Genomic DNA, 6668 nt, shown 5'->3' with positions numbered 1-6668 from the left:
ACAATGAGCAAAGCCCATACCGCATAGTCAGCTATAAAAGGCCCGATAAACCAATGTAAAACAATTCAAACGAGAAAACTAACGGCCCTATTTATGTAAAAAAAGTGAACGAAAAACAAATATGTAACACATAAACAAACGACAACCACTGAAACACAGGCTCCTGACTTGGGACAGGCACATACATAAATAATGTGGCGGGGTTAAACATGTTAGCGGGATCCCAACCCCTATCCTAACCTGGGACAGTGGTATAACAGTACAACATAAGAACGAACTATAAAAATTAGTTGAAAAAGGCTTAACTCATCAGAAGGACAAAAATACAAGTGGACGTGGCCCCGTACTTATACATCCCGACACAAAAAGACACAATGAACAGATCTGAGAGTACTCGCACACATATATATATATATATATGTTCATAAATGAGACATGATTGATTTTGGAACATTCTAATACGAAATAAAAACGATTTTTTTTGTCTGTTTTGTAGGGTTCATATATCAATTTTTTTCAAACAGTAACATGCTAAGCACAGAGATTTGTTTTCAACCACCAATAGATCATAAATGTTTTGATATGTATATGCACAAGGTCGACTTCTATCCAACGCATCTCATTTGTTGTTTTCCGTTTTTATACCGCACTGTCTATTTTTTAGGGATTTTGATTATTGATATAATTGCCCCTTGAATTCTTCTTTATCTCAATTAACAGAATGTTTACGTGAAATTCTTCCAGACAATTACAGCATTAAAAAGTTCTTAAATCCTACTGTAGACAACTACATATATTATATGTTGTCAGATATTGATCATTAATTAAATGTTGCGTAAAGGCTAATCAGGTAATGTACATTCAATGGTATTTGAAACGTGAAAATGTTCACTAATTTTACTATTTAAAAAGTAATACTTAATATTATTTCGTAATTCCTGTAATCAATTCCACCATCACACTGATAACAAAAATACAAACCCCTAACCCTAAATGCTATGTTATACATTGAAAATGTATGACTGTTTGTCTATACTTGCTTGGTGTAGTTCTTGCGTTAATGGCGTATTGAAAGTTATTATTATCTGTCGCTGCAAACCAGTCATAGGGTGAGGTCATAGCTGATGTCACCCCTGTCAACTTAAGCCTGGTTCCACCAGTGTTCTCATAATATATAATGGAGTTGCCGGTTGAATGTCTAAATAAATAAATTATTCATCTTGTTTCTTCTTAAGGGAAATCATATTGTTAAATCAATATCAGTTTACATTGTCCACTGCACAATGCTATCATATATTTCAATAAATACAAGATTGGCAGTTTACATATCGAGCCTATCGTAAAAACCTCCAATCAAATCTGGTATATGTAATTGGCACTAAAGACAACATGCTAATATATTGTAAATTAATATCGGGATGTAAATAATTTAACTGTTAAGAAACATATTTACTTGTTTGAAGAATGGCACTTAATTCACACACAATAAGCATCTTGAGAAAAAATTGATGGTGTGTAGGTAAAATCTGGATTCGATTCCCACAGAGAATTCCTCCGTGTAAATCAAGAATAAAAATTCAAGAAAGCCATCATCAACGGCCCAGGCCATGTGTAAATCTACAACAAATCTATGCCTTCCATGAATTATTTCGATTCCAATAGGACAAATAAGTTCATTCAAATACTGAAGCGAGGGTGGGTATGCCGTGTGTGTAGCTGTTCTTTTTTTACTCCTTGTAAGATAAAGCTCAAATATTCTCATAAATCTTAAGCCTGCATTGATTATTTCGTTAATAACCGCTAGAAAAAAAATATGCTTAATTATCAAACCCAATACTTGCGATATTTGATTTACATGTTTTTTTGTAAGCTACCGTCAAATTCAAAATTGCCATTTTTGTATCGAAAAAAGTAAAAACACAAAAATACTGAACTCCGAGGAAAATTCAAAAAGGAAAATCAAAAATCAAAAGGCAAAATCAAAAGTCCAAACACATCAAACGAATGGATAACAACTGTCATATTCCTGACTTGGTACAGGCATTTTCTAATGTAGAAAATGGTGGATTGAACCTGGTTTTATAGCTAGCTAAACCTCTCACTTGTATGACAGTCGCATCAAATTCCATTACATTGTCAACGATGGATAAACAAAACAAACATACTCAAAGAGTAAAAATGTCAAAAATAGGGGTACAACAGTCAATATTGTGTTATCATCTTAATATCACTACATAAACAACAAATGTAACAAAGTAGCACAAAAAGGCATACATCAAATTTAACATTCTCATTTTGCTTTTCTTATACGGCTGAATTTATCTATGTAAAGTCTACCCATAAATGAAAGAAGGTTTTCATTACTGGTGTAAAATTGCGCGTTTGAAATTCGCACAGGTAGACATAAAAATAATTTTGTCGTATGACGGCATACATAAATACAGACTCAGGTAAAGTAGATATAACAAAAAACAGACTTACAGTATAAATAATAAATGAAATAATGGTGTGGTTCAAAGTATGACGGGACGTACATAAGTACAGTTTCACGTCAAATACGGCTGAAGGGGCTGTCATCTTGACTCGCTGAAATCAGTTAATATGCGAATAATGCAATAAAACAGAAAATAAAACAAAATCAACCTCAGAATTCCATTTTAATACAATATTATACGAACTTCGATGGTAACAAAAAAGTTTATATTTTTGTGACATTGACTAAATATTGTTTTTATACTGCAACTTAAATTAGTATATTGATAGCTTTTAAAATCTTAACATAAATATCAAGCTTATTTTCATCCCTTAATGAACCCCTGATTATGGAGAGAGTGTTCAATGATGAAATTGACATCGCACAAAATATAGCTGTGTTTAGGAAATAAACACAACTAGTTGCAGTATATTAATTCCTTTAATTATGCATCGAATTAGAATAAAAGTTCTTTTGTCTTTTGTTTTATTTCAATTTCTTATACAATGTACAATAAATCGGCAAAGTGTTTGCAAATAGGTTCAAAAACATGTGAATTTACGTGGGAGGTATATTGTAACATCCATTATTATGATTTATCATATATTCAGTACCAAATACAGGATTTTTTTTATATCTAATAAAAGGTTCTTTTTTTCACGTCTGTATCACCTACCCTGTATCGCATACCCCGTATCGCATAGCTGAAACCGTATCGCATAGTTGAACCCGTATCGCATACCCCGTATTAGACGTTACACACGGTATTGCGTCTCAAGACGTAACATGTATAAATTTGTAAAACGTTTGGTTAATAAAGAATTGAATTGAATTAAAAACTTTGACGCCACTTTGACATTTTGTTATCAAGAGCGGAGTACCTATACTCGATCGACTTTTATCAAATAAATACCATAAGCTGAAGACATGTTTCAAAATTTATCATGTATAAGGCAATTAATTACGTAAAGATAGTTTTTATTTTTTGATCTGTGATTAGATGAAAACAAATGCATTTTTTTCCAATTTTATTTTGAATAGAAAACATAGCAACCTTTTAAAAAAAATCTTGCTTCTGGAGGGACACACGAGAATATAAATTTAGCCTGAACATTTTTTTGACAAATTGAACATAAAAATTTATGGTATTTATTTCATAAAAATCGGTCATATAATAATTCAACAATATTTAATATGTTAGTTTTGTATTATAAATGCACATTTATTATTTATACAACATGTTTCACCTTAGGAATGGACAAAAATAACGTTTGGACATAGTAGCTAGACATTCGATTTTTAAAAAATCTGCTTCAAGAAAAAGCTTTTTTTTACATTTGAAACTTTGAAAATGTTAATTTTTTTCTGAACTTTCTATTCAGTCTAGTTTTAATATGATTTAATTATTTTATAGGGATAATAATAAAACTGAAATTTTGATAAACTTTCCTCAAAACTCATTAAGACTGAATATTTCGTTGAAGGCTTGGTTCAAAGTTCAGCCAATACCAAAAAACGGGTATGATGTTATAATATAAATCTAGTAGGAAGCTGATATACTAAATTTCGCAGATTTTATGTGCAAAATTACAACGGAACATAGAGAAATGCATTCAATTTAATCTGATTTGTTACACCGGACATGTAATTTTTAACGCAAAGTAAGATTTGTGAGTTCAATAAAATAAATTTATGGTGCAAAAATTTATAGAATTAACTTAAAATAAGAAAAAAATGTCCGGGCCTTTCTGTAAATATATGGATTTTGGTGATTTTATTTTTTTATAGGCAAATGGTTGATGTCTTATAAATTTTAAACAACTATATAAATAAGTATTTGTAAAATTAAACCATCAGTGCTAAAAAGATCGAGAAATAGTCTGAAAACTCGCACAGATATTGGACAAAATTGAATTTAATCTAAAAAAAATCATTTCAACTAAAATCATTATAAAAAGAAATATTGCTGAATTATTATATGACCGATTTTAATGAAATAATTATAAATACCATAAATTTTTATGTTCAATTTGTCAAAAAAATGTTCAGGCTAAATTTATCTTCTCATGTGTCCCTCCGGAAGCAAGATTTTGTTTAAAGGTTGCTATGTATTCTATCCAAAATAAAATTGGAAAAATTTGCATTTGTTTTCATCTAATCACAGAGCAGAAAATAAAAACTATCCTTTCGTAATTAATTGCCTTATACATGATAAATTTTGAAACATTTCTTCAGCTTATGGTATTTATTTGATAACAGTCGATTGAGTAGGTACTCCGCATTTGATAACAAAATGTCCAAGTTAGTATATGGCGTCAAATTTGTCAATTATACATGTTACGTCTTGCGACGCAATACTATGGAACGCCACAGCTGTCTTATGTGGAACTCTGATATTACTTTATGTTGTTTTATCATTACTTAATAATAGTTTGTCTTTATTTGATATGGTTTTGACATTACGTAATGTGTTAATATAACTCAATATGAATAGTCATTACTTAATGATATTTCGATATTACACGATATGATTTCGTATTGACTTGATATAGTTTTGTCATTACTCAATATGGTTTTGTCATTACTCGATGTGGTTTCACCATTATTTAATATGGTTGTGTCATAAGTCAATGTGGTTTTACCATTACTTGATGTGTATGTGACTTAACGCAATGTAGTTGTTTCATTACATGATGTGGTTTTGTTATTTCGTAATGATGATTTGTCTATTCTTTATATGGTTTTAACATTACGTAATGATGTTTCAAAATTTGACAATTTTACACTACTTGATGTGTTTGTTTCATTATTTGATGTGGTCTTGTCATTCTTTGATGTGGTTATCCCATTACTTGATGAGGTAAAACCACGTGACCAATTCGGAAAAACCTGTTCTATTTTTAGATAGATTTCCATATTGTATGTGCCTTGAATGCGTTTGGCCATCCATCTAATTAGTGTTCAAATTAAAGTTCGGGTTACTGTTTGAGTTAAACTTTAGTTAGTTTTCGAATTCAAGTCAATACATACTTATAATTAAAGTTCTAGTTAGCGTTGAGTTTCGAGTTGGACTTCGATTCGAGTCACATTTAAAGGCAGAGTTCTAGTTGCAACTTTGAATTTGAGTTACTTCTTGAGGTAGAGTTTGAGTAGGATTCGAATTTAAGTCTAATTTTTATTAATTAAGATTTCGAGCTGAAATTCGAGCTATTTTATATGTCTTTTTTAGTTCGTAATTAAGTTTTCTATCGCCGGGAACAAGGGCTTTTGCTCGGGCTTCCGAAAAGAGGGCTCCGGGATATGCGTACTAAATAAACAATGTTGCAGTATACAAAACGCAACATAGGAGTTGAAATAAAGTTAGATGTGGTGTGACACACTATTATTAAGTAATGATAAAACAACATAAAGTAATATCAGAGAACCACATAAGACAGCTGTGGCGTTCCATACAATACCGTGCGTAATATTGCATACCTGGTATGACGTCATAAATCGAATCGTCTAGTTGCTGTTCCCACTACGAAAAAGTCCTATCATTTATATGCATGGTCTTAAAAGCATATTGAGAATGTAATAAGGCTATAGGGGACTTTACGATGCGGATATTAAGCAAATAAGGAAGTCTACATACAAAAAAAAGTCAGCTTGAAAAATACAGGAAAATTATAATTCTTTTCTAGCTTATAATTTCGGACGATTAAAAAACAATGGATATCCAATGAATCTGATTCTATATAGAACACTGGACACTTTTAATTTGCAAAACACTCATTTGCAAATCCGCCGCCGCCTCAAACAAGAGCTACAATATCATGTATATAACCAAAATGTGCAGAATTACATGGGATTCAATAATTTCATTGGTTTTGTACAGTTACTTTCATATTTATTTTGCAATTTGAATTATAAAAACATGGGATTTTCAATATCCCATGGGATGGGATTTTCAATATCCCATGGGACAGGGCAAAATCCCATGGGATTTACCATTATCCCATGGGATTTTGGTTAAATCCCATGGGATTTTTTTTTGTCCCATGGGATTATTGTAGTCCCATGGGATATTTGTTGTCCCATGGGACAAAAAAAATCCCATGGGATTTTTATTATCCCATGGAATTTTTAATATCCCATGGGACAAATTAAAATCCTATGGGATTCTAATTGTAAATATATAGATATAAATAAACAG

The 6668-nt window shown here is 31.1% G+C and overlaps 1 long non-coding RNA gene across 1 annotated transcript in view; it reads right to left on the bottom strand.

Annotated features, from left to right (window-relative positions):
• Positions 1 to 1042: 1042 nt before the first annotated feature.
• LOC139495640 (uncharacterized) overlaps positions 1043 to 6668 on the bottom strand; it is a 29363-nt gene continuing 23737 nt past the window's right edge. Inside the window, exon 4 of the long non-coding RNA XR_011657424.1 lies at positions 1043 to 1198. This is a non-coding gene — a long non-coding RNA (uncharacterized lncRNA). The remainder of the gene's footprint in view (positions 1199 to 6668) is intronic.

The sequence above is a fragment of the Mytilus edulis genome, chromosome 1 (assembly GCF_963676685.1).
Source record: "Mytilus edulis chromosome 1, xbMytEdul2.2, whole genome shotgun sequence".
Lineage (NCBI taxonomy): Eukaryota > Metazoa > Mollusca > Bivalvia > Mytilida > Mytilidae > Mytilus > Mytilus edulis.
The sequence above is the reverse complement of the archived record's forward strand: the minus strand, read 5'-3'. Positions and strand labels throughout refer to the sequence as shown.